The sequence below is a fragment of the Mytilus galloprovincialis genome, chromosome 2 (assembly GCF_965363235.1).
Source record: "Mytilus galloprovincialis chromosome 2, xbMytGall1.hap1.1, whole genome shotgun sequence".
NCBI classification, from domain to species: Eukaryota; Metazoa; Mollusca; class Bivalvia; order Mytilida; family Mytilidae; genus Mytilus; species Mytilus galloprovincialis.
Window position 1 is genome coordinate 56,169,237 of NC_134839.1, and position 13,993 is coordinate 56,183,229.

Here is a 13,993-nt window from a genome sequence, read left to right on the forward strand (position 1 = left end):
CCTAATGGGAAGGATTGTGCCTGATGTTCATATGATGAAATCATAGTAGTCTGTTGTTATTTATGTATTATTGTCATTTTGTTTATTTTCTTTGGTTACATCTTCTGACATCAGACTCGGACTTCTCTTGAACTGAATTTTAATGTGCGTATTGTTATGCGTTTACTTTTCTACATTGGTTAGAGGTATAGGGGGAGGGTTGAGATCTCACAAACATGTTTAACCCCGCCGCATTTTTGCGCCTGTCCCAAGTCAGGAGCCTCTGGCCTTTGTTAGTCTTGTATTATTTTAATTTTAGTTTCATGTGTACAATTTGGAAATTAGTATGGCGTTCATTATCACTGGACTAGTATATATTTGTTTAGGGGCCAGCTGAGGGACGCCTCCGGGTGCGGGAATTTCTCGCTACATTGAAGACCTGTTGGTGACCCTCTGCTGTTGTTTTTTATTTGGTCGGGTTGTTGTCTCTTTGACACATTCCCCATTTCCATTCTCAATTTTATCTATTGTAAGCAGGTATTGTCAAACTTATGAAGTATGGTTTCAGGAGAGGCAAACACTTAACATCATGGACAACCTTGAAATGCGTTAGCCGCAGTAAAAAAAAAATCCAAAACCTATATTCACATTTTACATGAAAAATGCGAAAGACTCAAATGGAGATACTTGAATATAAATATACATCTATAAAATTGTAGACGAACTGTATTAAATATTAATACTTGGTATGTGTAGCATGCAAGAATAAATAATCAACTAATGCTAGATATGTAATCATATTAAACCATGACTTATTTTAATAATAAATCGTAAAATAAAATAGCAAGGCATGATTGAAGTTTTTAAAGAAGAATTTTAGCCTATTTTTCCTTGTCATTTCAGATGGTTGACTTCAACTATAACAATTTTACCCACGAGGGTTTAGAAATAGAGAAGAAAAAGCTCATTGTTCAGCTTAAGGAGGAGTCCAGTTGTAAAGATGGAAGGGAATTTTGGGCCAAGGCGGAGACAATCCAAGAACAATATGAAGATCCATATAGAAGATCAGGTTTGTAAATTTGAATACTAGTACTAAGAATTGACAGATGTGACAAAAGCATTCGGTGTAATCTTCAATTACAGAAAGAACATTGCAAAAGAATTTCTAATGTTTGATTTGTTTGAATTTTATTTGGTGATTTGGGAACAGAACACGCAGCTGAATTTTGTATAGCTTGTGTAGCTGTATGAAAATATGTGCATTTTTATAACCTGAAATTGTGTATCTTGGATAAATATATTGAATCCTGTACTTGTGACAGGCTTACATCTTGTCTTCTTTTGTTTGTTTTTTAATATCTTTATTGTTTTTTTTTATACATCTATATAGCTGCGGAACCGTAGCTATGAGGTCCTTATATGATATTTTTTTTATTATTTTCGAACCATATATAAAAATCCGTAGCTCTATGGTCCGTAAGCAGTAAAAAATATCACAATGACCGGAGATCAACGGTTCAGCTGCTAACATCTATACTGTTTATGAAGTAAATTGACAGAATGTTTGTCTCAATTGATAAAAGATAAGATAGATATTGTCAAAAAATCAAATATGATTTTATACATGTAATTCTTTAATTGATGAACACAAATGTATTAAAATGCAATAATTATCATTTTGTCGGATTTTGAGTAATGGATGAATAATAAACAGTTCTTTTCTATCTTCTTGTAGAATATACAAGCAGGAAGCTGTTTACTCAATTTAAAAACGAGGCACAGACAGTCAGAGTTACAGTTCTGGACACAACTTGAACAAATGAGAGGCGCTTACAGATATCCCGAGGATGATAGCTTCATCTGTGAAGATATACGAGGTTTGTTAAAATAATTACTTTTAAATGAACGTGAGTTATCGAATGCATTAAACTGGAAAAACAGATCTCTAGACAAAGAAACACGAAAATGCAGTTGAAATGAAGATATTGAATCAGGAACGTAGGTCAAAACGTACCAAAACATGTGCTTATTGTTACGAAATCCTTGGTTAAAATGCATCTGTTATCTTCCTGTTTTGTCACGGTTTGGCAATTTTTTTTTATTTAGCAAACTCAATTTATTTAATTTTGTAAATGTAAAAAAAATTTAAAACATGGAACTCACAGTTCTGTATATTGTTCCTGGACAATATGCAAATAATTATCAGTTATTTTTTAAGTATTTTTCATATATCTTAGATGAAGAAACGGAGGACGAAGCCGATATCGTTCAAGCTAAAACCGATTATGTACAACTAGAATCCAGCAATTGAATATATGAAGCCGGAAACAAGCAAGATTATGTTGATAAGGAACAAGTTGAAACCAGAAATGACAAAAGTGACAAACAGAACAAAATAGCAGAGACAGCAGCTAAAAACCAGGACAGCACACAGAAAACTGTTGGCAAGTTATAAATAGCAGCATCCTGACTCCATCAAAATTACGCAATATGTTTTCAATTAAAATTGTTACTTTTATAGTCCTAGTGATCAAACGGACAAGAGCAAATCTGATAGGGTCACAAACGGCACTGTTCAAATCTAGTAGCCTGTTTCACACAAAAACAAAATACGATTCAGATTGATCGTAAGTATACTGAATTGTTCATAACTTACGATCAGTCTTAGTCGTAAGTTTTTTTGTGAAACCCGACTCAGGGATCAAAATTAGAGTGCAAACATTTCAAATACCAATGACTAAATTTATGTGTTTAACCTTTGACATCAGTAGCTATCCGAGTCAACAATTATAGTGCCTGTATGATCATATGATTAGAAAAAGCAACATTTTTCTCCGTAATAACATATGGCCACCTAAGGGTTTCATATTTCAAATCACAATATCAAGATACTTTGATACATTTATTTCCATCCATATGCATCATGATATTACTGTTGTTATAGAGGGAAGGTTTGTTTTTATCTTAAATTTTATCGTGCAGTTTGAAAAAAATATAATAATTATTAACAACGTCAAATATTTGCAGGGCCTCCCTCTCTAGCTCAGATCCACCAAAAGGAAGATCCTACATGGATAGATCTGTCTTTGAAGGTAACGTTTTAACTAAGACATTTAAAAAAAAAACACCGCGGAAAGAAAGGGAAAACACATAAATTCATATGTATCATAATAAAAACAAGGAGGTGTGGTATGATTGCAATGAAAAATACAATCCAATAGAGACAAAAGAACGATGATGTAAACAAATTCAGGTCATTGTACGGTCGTCAATTAAGAAAAGAATCAAAAACCGTATATATATATATAGTAAGCTAAAAATAAAAAAACGCATGGCCAAACAACTCAAAAAATAAACCAACGACTGTTTTATAATACAATAATGTCAAAAAACAATTATAGCTAGCTTATAAAGATACACACTTGATAGTAGGCTCTGCTTATATTTCATACAGTGCCAGATTAAAACGTCCTACCCCCATGAAACAACTAAGACTACGGCTATCATTTTTGATCAGACACACGATAAACAAATTTCATTGTTATAGTTATATAATAGATACATAAATATCTATACACGAATTTTAATTTACAACAGATACAAATGCATTTTGAAAAATAAAATTAATATAAAAGCATATAAGCCAAAATTCATGATCTATATATAGGCAAGATTACAACCGTCCGTCTGCTGAAGTTTCTTATGATAAATGTCATTTATTAAAATTTCACAGAACGACATTGAATTGGATATTCCCGACAAAAACGAGAGTACAATTTGGGAAAAGGAGGAGAAGAAGAAGGAAAAAAGAACAAACAAATTATTTAAAGCTGATAAGAAAAGAAGACAGAAGGAAGATAACCTGTCTCAAAAGAAACAGACAAAAGGTATAACAAAAGTATATATCTGTCAGTCTTCAACAATGTGCAAAACTTAATATACGTATACCCTAATTAAACTATAAACGGCCTTGTGATAACAAAATTTTAGACAATTCAAAAATACCTGATTTATGCTACAAAATAAGATAAAGCGAACTATATGTATAATAGACAGTAAGGTACGATCATAGGCTCATAGTTTGTGATAGACACGAAGCGGTGGTAAACATGTACGTGAGCACGAAACCTCCCATACATTAAAAATATACTCTTGTACTCTAATTACATGTTCAAGGGTCTATATTGTGAAACTTTAGTGAATAGAAACTTATTCCTAAATAGAAAATTGAATAACCTAATGTTTCGTAAATAGCATGAAGTATAAACACACCTGTGTCTACAGAACACAGGGATGATATAAATTTCACAATAAAAAGAATAGATTAACAAACACAGTTGTTTTGGTCTAACATGTTTTTGTAGTACATTGTATTTCTTTTCAGATGGACTTAAAAAGGCAAAGAAATCAACCATCAGAGATTTTATCAATTCGCTGTTTGCTTGTTTCCGGAAACAGAAAAAAGGAGAAGAAATATTATAGACTTCTTATTATTTTGTGATCGTTTAAAATATGTATTATATTTTCTAATTAAATTATTATTTTATTATATATCTTTTTGTTTTTAATAAAATAATAAACTATACGCAAAGCCAAACAAGGACATTAACAAAACCTAGTAGTACATTTATATGACCTGGTAGATGTACTATACAATTGTAGAGAACCGTTTTTATTATTAACATGTATCGTATCTTTTAAACTTATCAGCTCTTCAGTTCAAGTTGATAACAATTGAAGAGGAGATGGTTTGATCAAAGTTTATCCTATCTGAACGAAAATTCACGTAACATTTTTGCACATCCATCAATAATGCACGTCGGTCGTGAGGAGTCAATACGTTATATATGCAATATGGACCTATTTCATATTTCTAAGTCAGCAGTCGATTTATGTTGTACTTAAGCAGCAATTTTTCAAGTTGTCACTCCACTATTGCTGAGTGGACGGGTATCATTAACAGTGGACAGGAATTTGAATTGGTAAAGATCTGAGACATCAGCGCTCTTTTCTTATTTTTGTTCCAGCTTAGGAAGCTCGTAATCAGTATCTGAAAATGGGAACAATTTATAAAAATTCTGTTAAATGGAAAAAAATGTGAAAAGCTGTTTTTTTTTCAAAATATATGTTATTCAGATATATGTCCACCAAAAAGAATTAAACTTATTTTTAGTATCAATGTGGTATATCCATTTCAATTTTTTTCAGTACATGCGTTTGTTCTAAATTTATTGATTTGATAAACTAATTGTTATGTTTACACTGTATTAACTAACTATTTTTTACGTTTGGTGATGCCAAGTTATCCATCTTATGAAAAAGGAGATCTGATATAATTGCCAATTCCACAGCTACATGTATCTATCACATGTACAGTTCTCTTTGTGGCATATACACATCAACACTAACTTCTTGTAGTGAACAAGAGTCATTGCGACATATGGGAATAATTGTCTGTTGTCATATTCTGACTTTTATACAAAGAAAGTGATGAAGATAAGCAGTGCTTCTGTTTCTAAAGGTTTTGAAGAAACTTCTATGGCACACAATAAATACCAGAAGATGTAGTATGATTGTAATCATTGCGACAACTCTCCACTAGAGTTTGGGGTCAAAACTCTTATTTAGCATTAAAATTATAAAAATCATATTATATATTATAAGGAACATATGTACCAAGTTTCAAGTTGACTGGACTTCAACTCCATCAAGATCTACCTTTAATAAAAACTTTAAACTGAAGCGGGACAGACGGACGGACGAACTGGTGGGCAAACAGACGCACAGTTTGAAAAACATCATGCCCCTTAGTTTGGCACAAAAACCATACCCAACTTCCTCCCTGCATGCAGATGGTCATTCTTTTTGCAAGACGACGCCCTTATCTGTGAGGCTACATTCTTAGGCATACTTTTCATTTTTTAATTCAACTGTGTACCACTGTAGATGGGCAACAACATATTGTGTCAAAATCAAATACTGAATATAATTATTAAATCAATTAAAATGTATTCAAAGACTTGACAAAACAGAGACATTTATCTTCAAAAGGAAGACAAGACATAGAAAACATGCTGAAATTAAATACAAACAAAAACTACTGCTGAACTACGCTATGCGAAATTTAAAACTGTAAAGAAAGTTGGTTTGAATGATTTATTGTGTAAGAATAAAAAATGGACCAACAGCAAGGCACTAGTTGTGTAACACTTTTAAAGCATTTTTAGGTTGTTAATTTAAGTTTTAATTTGAAAACTTATAAAAGATGATTTTTAATTAGAATATCAGTATCAATATGCATGCTTTGCTTAACTATTATATCTTTATAACATACATATGTTTAGAGACTTCTTATTAAACATGTTAAAATGTATGTAAAGTTACTTTTTAATTTCAAACTTATGAATATTTGTAACCGTTAGTTAGAATAAGACATATTTTATCTAGACATATTTTATCTAGACTGGGGATCTCTTTTTAAATGATTTTTTTTAACCATTTCTTTCTATTCTTATTAAATAAACTTAAAATCTGAATTAAAACCGGCAAAATAGCAAAAATAGCAAAAATAGCAAAAACCTATATAAATCGACAAAATACAGTAGCGCTAACTTAATGTGATCCTCTACACGTTCTTGGTTAAAACTGGGACCAATATATATGTATTGATTTATTCAGAGTTAACGACTATTATTTATCATTTATTTTTAGATGGGGCTTTTTCAAATAAACTTCTGTTTTACTATATAAACTTAAATTTTTCGGTATATCAGATCAAGCTACAAACTGGATAAAATCTTTCCTTTCAAATCGTTCACAAACAGTTATATGCTAGAAAACCATTCCTCTGACAACATACCAGTTACATCAGGTGTTCCTCAGGGCACTGTATTAGGTCCAATACTATTTTAAATATACATTAATGACGTACCTGACTATTTACATCACAGTCAAATCAGGCTCTTTGCTGACGATAGCATCATTTACCGACAGATAAAATCAACATCAGATTGCCTTAAACTCCAGGAAAACCTAGAAGGGGCAATCAAATGGGAACAAGACTGGCTAATGCAGTTCCACCCTGACAAATGCAACATTCTTCGAGTGACCACAAAGAAAACACTTGTCCATTTTGATTATAACATGCACGGTCACATTCTTGAGTCAGTTGTCTTGAAAATGCAAAATATTTAGGTATAACTATATCATCAAATTCAAAATGGAACAAACACATTCAGAACATGACATCAAAAGCTAATAAGACCCTTGGATTCATCATAAGAAATTTAAAAATAAACTCAGTAACCATCAAAGACCGAGCATACCAAACCCTTATAAGACCAAAACTTGAATACTGCTACAGGGAACATTAACTCCATAGAAAAAGTCCAAAGAGCGAGATTTGTATGCTCCAAATACCAATATACTGAAAGTGTAACAAACATGCTTAACACACTTCACTGGCCAACATTACAAGAAAGAAGACTCAAAAGTAGTTAAAAAAATTAACAAAATTGCCATACCACATACTGACATACTAATCAAAAGCAAATCCAACACCAGATCTAGCCACGAACAAACATACCGACAAATTCGTTGCAGCAAAGACAGTTACACATTTTCATTTTCTGCCAAACTATAAAAGAATGGAACAAATTACCTGAACCAATAGCCTGCAGCCACGGGGGGGTAACTTCGATATTTTTTTGGTAGGAGTGTGCCATTTTTGCCTCAAAAAACGTACCCATTTTAATATAACATTCACTGAAATTCAGTACCTATAGTTATATAAATATTTAAGAAAGAATGACCTATATTTATATACAATATTTAAAATATGACCCATGCTTATATATATATATATATATATATATATATATATATATATATATAAGCACTAACTCATCATCACTCCCTGATAATTCATAAATATACCAGCTACCCTTAAGTTTTTATATGAATTGACATCGTTTGGTGCACATTTGGGAACTTATTTGAAAGGTGAACTTTCAAATGAATTGATTCAATTTAATATTAATTGACCATTAATAATGTAAGATTCTCAATACCGGTAGCATATTTATATATGATATGTAGATCATACCCCAAATCAATATACAGTTATCAAACGTAAATGCATTTTAATATAGGATGTCATTAAAAAGGAGGCCCATTTTTATATAAAATCTCGCAAAATTATGACCCATATTTTTGGCACATCCCTGTATACCCCATAACAGGAAGTTACCCCCCCCCCCCCCCCCCCCCCCGTGCCTGCAGCAACACTACTGGGTGCTTCAAGGAGAAACTCACTAGAGAGATGATCCTTGACTCTTACAAACACCTACATGCTTAATATGTATCTTGTTTTTATCTTATACCAAAAATTAAAAATAAAAATTGAAAAATATTGCTTACATGTATCAGAGACATATAATACATGTATTATATATGTCTCTGCATGTATACATCTGTATAAAAATTGAAAAATTATTATGAAATCAAAAATATATTTTTAATCATTAACAATATTGTTAAACCAGGCATGCGCCAGAAAGTAATAATCAACCAGCTGATGTTTAGGTTACAATACACCATTAAATTTTATGGGCGCAGCCATTTTATGAGCATAACATGGTATTCAGAATTAAGAGTATGGCTAATCCTGATTGGTCGATATGTGCGCCCGTTATTTTTTATTATTAGAGACTTCGTGCACTCTGCTTTATACAAAAGGCAAAATAAAAATTATTCCGTAGCCCTAAAGGCACTGAGATGACTTTTCAACGCTAGGACAAGACACATATTTTTAAGGGCAAAATTAATAGGCATGGGAGATAAGTACAAAATACGCTAAGAAAAGCAACGCGAACCTATATTTTTTGGACCAAAAAATACTGTCCTAATAATTTTTCTTTGATTCTAGCAAGGTTTCGTTAAGAAAATCAACTTTCTAAAGTCTGTATCTCGAAAAAGGCTACCATTGTCGCCTATGGGGAAATTAATTGTTTATTTCAATCTATACAGCATCGACATTTCTTTATCATAGTGCTCAAAAAGTGTCAAAAACAGCCATATTACTTGACATTTGATGTGAAACCGTATTTTTTGGTGACAAATGAAATATTCATTATCTTGTTTTTAAGCTATAGTCTGTTTCATATTTGTATTGCGTTTTACCTTAGAAACAAGGGTGGGCTCGACTTTTGACTTACTGTGGAGCGAATATGTCATTTTTTGAAGTTCTGTTGATTTGTTCGAAAAGAGCAAGTACACATCTAGAGTTTGCGAATATAAATCGATTTTTAAACATAACAATCTCGACCCAAATGCTGTTATCGAAATTACCAAATTCAGCGAAAATGTACGGAAATGATCCCCTTCGAACATTGAAATGTTCACACGAATAACAAATAAAAGAATAAGAATAGGCATGCCATATTGTAGTTAACAAACAGTTATCGATGTTAAAACACAAATTTTTACACATATTCCATATTTTGAAATGCTATAGTCTGTTTCAAAAATGTACTTTTTTCCGAAAATGGTTTCATTTAAAACTGTTGTTCGAAATTCACCGTAGTAGTTACATATTGGATTGGTTTTGGTATCAATATAATCAGTACTTGATGATATATAAAGAATCATTGGAGAAAGTAGGCATAATCTTCAGGCCCTTTTTAGCAGTACCGCATTTACTCAAAAAAAGAGATTTTTTTTCTTCACATTTTTCGACTGGGGTCACCTCCGATAAAAAATTGTGAAAATTCAGAGAAGATTGCCAGAATGTTTTAAAGATGATTTATTTGTGGCATATATATTTGTGCATCTAACGCACTATGAATTGCACGATACAAGAAAGTATTAAATACCGTATAGGTTACAATACACCATTAAATTTTATGGGCGCAGCCATTTTATGAGCATAACATGGTATTCAGAATTAAGAGTATGGCTAATCCTGATTGGTCGATATGTGCGCCCGTTATTTTTTATTATTAGAGACTTCGTGCACTCTGCTTTATACAAAAGGCAAAATAAAAATTATTCCGTAGCCCTAAAGGCACTGAGATGACTTTTCAACGCTAGGACAAGACACATATTTTTAAGGGCAAAATTAATAGGCATGGGAGATAAGTACAAAATACGCTAAGAAAAGCAACGCGAACCTATATTTTTTGGACCAAAAAATACTGTCCTAATAATTTTTCTTTGATTCTAGCAAGGTTTCGTTAAGAAAATCAACTTTCTAAAGTCTGTATCTCGAAAAAGGCTACCATTGTCGCCTATGGGGAAATTAATTGTTTATTTCAATCTATACAGCATCGACATTTCTTTATCATAGTGCTCAAAAAGTGTCAAAAACAGCCATATTACTTGACATTTGATGTGAAACCGTATTTTTTGGTGACAAATGAAATATTCATTATCTTGTTTTTAAGCTATAGTCTGTTTCATATTTGTATTGCGTTTTACCTTAGAAACAAGGGTGGGCTCGACTTTTGACTTACTGTGGAGCGAATATGTCATTTTTTGAAGTTCTGTTGATTTGTTCGAAAAGAGCAAGTACACATCTAGAGTTTGCGAATATAAATCGATTTTTAAACATAACAATCTCGACCCAAATGCTGTTATCGAAATTACCAAATTCAGCGAAAATGTACGGAAATGATCCCCTTCGAACATTGAAATGTTCACACGAATAACAAATAAAAGAATAAGAATAGGCATGCCATATTGTAGTTAACAAACAGTTATCGATGTTAAAACACAAATTTTTACACATATTCCATATTTTGAAATGCTATAGTCTGTTTCAAAAATGTACTTTTTTCCGAAAATGGTTTCATTTAAAACTGTTGTTCGAAATTCACCGTAGTAGTTACATATTGGATTGGTTTTGGTATCAATATAATCAGTACTTGATGATATATAAAGAATCATTGGAGAAAGTAGGCATAATCTTCAGGCCCTTTTTAGCAGTACCGCATTTACTCAAAAAAAGAGATTTTTTTTCTTCACATTTTTCGACTGGGGTCACCTCCGATAAAAAATTGTGAAAATTCAGAGAAGATTGCCAGAATGTTTTAAAGATGATTTATTTGTGGCATATATATTTGTGCATCTAACGCACTATGAATTGCACGATACAAGAAAGTATTAAATACCGTATAGGTTACAATACACCATTAAATTTTATGGGCGCAGCCATTTTATGAGCATAACATGGTATTCAGAATTAAGAGTATGGCTAATCCTGATTGGTCGATATGTGCGCCCGTTATTTTTTATTATTAGAGACTTCGTGCACTCTGCTTTATACAAAAGGCAAAATAAAAATTATTCCGTAGCCCTAAAGGCACTGAGATGACTTTTCAACGCTAGGACAAGACACATATTTTTAAGGGCAAAATTAATAGGCATGGGAGATAAGTACAAAATACGCTAAGAAAAGCAACGCGAACCTATATTTTTTGGACCAAAAAATACTGTCCTAATAATTTTTCTTTGATTCTAGCAAGGTTTCGTTAAGAAAATCAACTTTCTAAAGTCTGTATCTCGAAAAAGGCTACCATTGTCGCCTATGGGGAAATTAATTGTTTATTTCAATCTATACAGCATCGACATTTCTTTATCATAGTGCTCAAAAAGTGTCAAAAACAGCCATATTACTTGACATTTGATGTGAAACCGTATTTTTTGGTGACAAATGAAATATTCATTATCTTGTTTTTAAGCTATAGTCTGTTTCATATTTGTATTGCGTTTTACCTTAGAAACAAGGGTGGGCTCGACTTTTGACTTACTGTGGAGCGAATATGTCATTTTTTGAAGTTCTGTTGATTTGTTCGAAAAGAGCAAGTACACATCTAGAGTTTGCGAATATAAATCGATTTTTAAACATAACAATCTCGACCCAAATGCTGTTATCGAAATTACCAAATTCAGCGAAAATGTACGGAAATGATCCCCTTCGAACATTGAAATGTTCACACGAATAACAAATAAAAGAATAAGAATAGGCATGCCATATTGTAGTTAACAAACAGTTATCGATGTTAAAACACAAATTTTTACACATATTCCATATTTTGAAATGCTATAGTCTGTTTCAAAAATGTACTTTTTTCCGAAAATGGTTTCATTTAAAACTGTTGTTCGAAATTCACCGTAGTAGTTACATATTGGATTGGTTTTGGTATCAATATAATCAGTACTTGATGATATATAAAGAATCATTGGAGAAAGTAGGCATAATCTTCAGGCCCTTTTTAGCAGTACCGCATTTACTCAAAAAAAGAGATTTTTTTTCTTCACATTTTTCGACTGGGGTCACCTCCGATAAAAAATTGTGAAAATTCAGAGAAGATTGCCAGAATGTTTTAAAGATGATTTATTTGTGGCATATATATTTGTGCATCTAACGCACTATGAATTGCACGATACAAGAAAGTATTAAATACCGTATAGGTTACAATACACCATTAAATTTTATGGGCGCAGCCATTTTATGAGCATAACATGGTATTCAGAATTAAGAGTATGGCTAATCCTGATTGGTCGATATGTGCGCCCGTTATTTTTTATTATTAGAGACTTCGTGCACTCTGCTTTATACAAAAGGCAAAATAAAAATTATTCCGTAGCCCTAAAGGCACTGAGATGACTTTTCAACGCTAGGACAAGACACATATTTTTAAGGGCAAAATTAATAGGCATGGGAGATAAGTACAAAATACGCTAAGAAAAGCAACGCGAACCTATATTTTTTGGACCAAAAAATACTGTCCTAATAATTTTTCTTTGATTCTAGCAAGGTTTCGTTAAGAAAATCAACTTTCTAAAGTCTGTATCTCGAAAAAGGCTACCATTGTCGCCTATGGGGAAATTAATTGTTTATTTCAATCTATACAGCATCGACATTTCTTTATCATAGTGCTCAAAAAGTGTCAAAAACAGCCATATTACTTGACATTTGATGTGAAACCGTATTTTTTGGTGACAAATGAAATATTCATTATCTTGTTTTTAAGCTATAGTCTGTTTCATATTTGTATTGCGTTTTACCTTAGAAACAAGGGTGGGCTCGACTTTTGACTTACTGTGGAGCGAATATGTCATTTTTTGAAGTTCTGTTGATTTGTTCGAAAAGAGCAAGTACACATCTAGAGTTTGCGAATATAAATCGATTTTTAAACATAACAATCTCGACCCAAATGCTGTTATCGAAATTACCAAATTCAGCGAAAATGTACGGAAATGATCCCCTTCGAACATTGAAATGTTCACACGAATAACAAATAAAAGAATAAGAATAGGCATGCCATATTGTAGTTAACAAACAGTTATCGATGTTAAAACACAAATTTTTACACATATTCCATATTTTGAAATGCTATAGTCTGTTTCAAAAATGTACTTTTTTCCGAAAATGGTTTCATTTAAAACTGTTGTTCGAAATTCACCGTAGTAGTTACATATTGGATTGGTTTTGGTATCAATATAATCAGTACTTGATGATATATAAAGAATCATTGGAGAAAGTAGGCATAATCTTCAGGCCCTTTTTAGCAGTACCGCATTTACTCAAAAAAAGAGATTTTTTTTCTTCACATTTTTCGACTGGGGTCACCTCCGATAAAAAATTGTGAAAATTCAGAGAAGATTGCCAGAATGTTTTAAAGATGATTTATTTGTGGCATATATATTTGTGCATCTAACGCACTATGAATTGCACGATACAAGAAAGTATTAAATACCGTATAGGTTACAATACACCATTAAATTTTATGGGCGCAGCCATTTTATGAGCATAACATGGTATTCAGAATTAAGAGTATGGCTAATCCTGATTGGTCGATATGTGCGCCCGTTATTTTTTATTATTAGAGACTTCGTGCACTCTGCTTTATACAAAAGGCAAAATAAAAATTATTCCGTAGCCCTAAAGGCACTGAGATGACTTTTCAACGCTAGGACAAGACACATATTTTTAAGGGCAAAATTAATAGGC

The 13,993-nt window shown here is 32.1% G+C and overlaps 1 long non-coding RNA gene across 1 annotated transcript; it reads left to right on the top strand.

Moving 5' to 3' along the window:
• The first annotated feature begins 2,981 nt into the window (after window positions 1-2,981).
• On the top strand, window positions 2,982-4,530 carry LOC143062307 (uncharacterized). Its single transcript, XR_012974678.1, has 3 exons — window positions 2,982-3,071; window positions 3,713-3,866; window positions 4,364-4,530. It is a non-coding gene; the product is annotated as an uncharacterized LOC143062307 (long non-coding RNA).
• The last annotated feature ends 9,463 nt before the right edge of the window (window positions 4,531-13,993 follow it).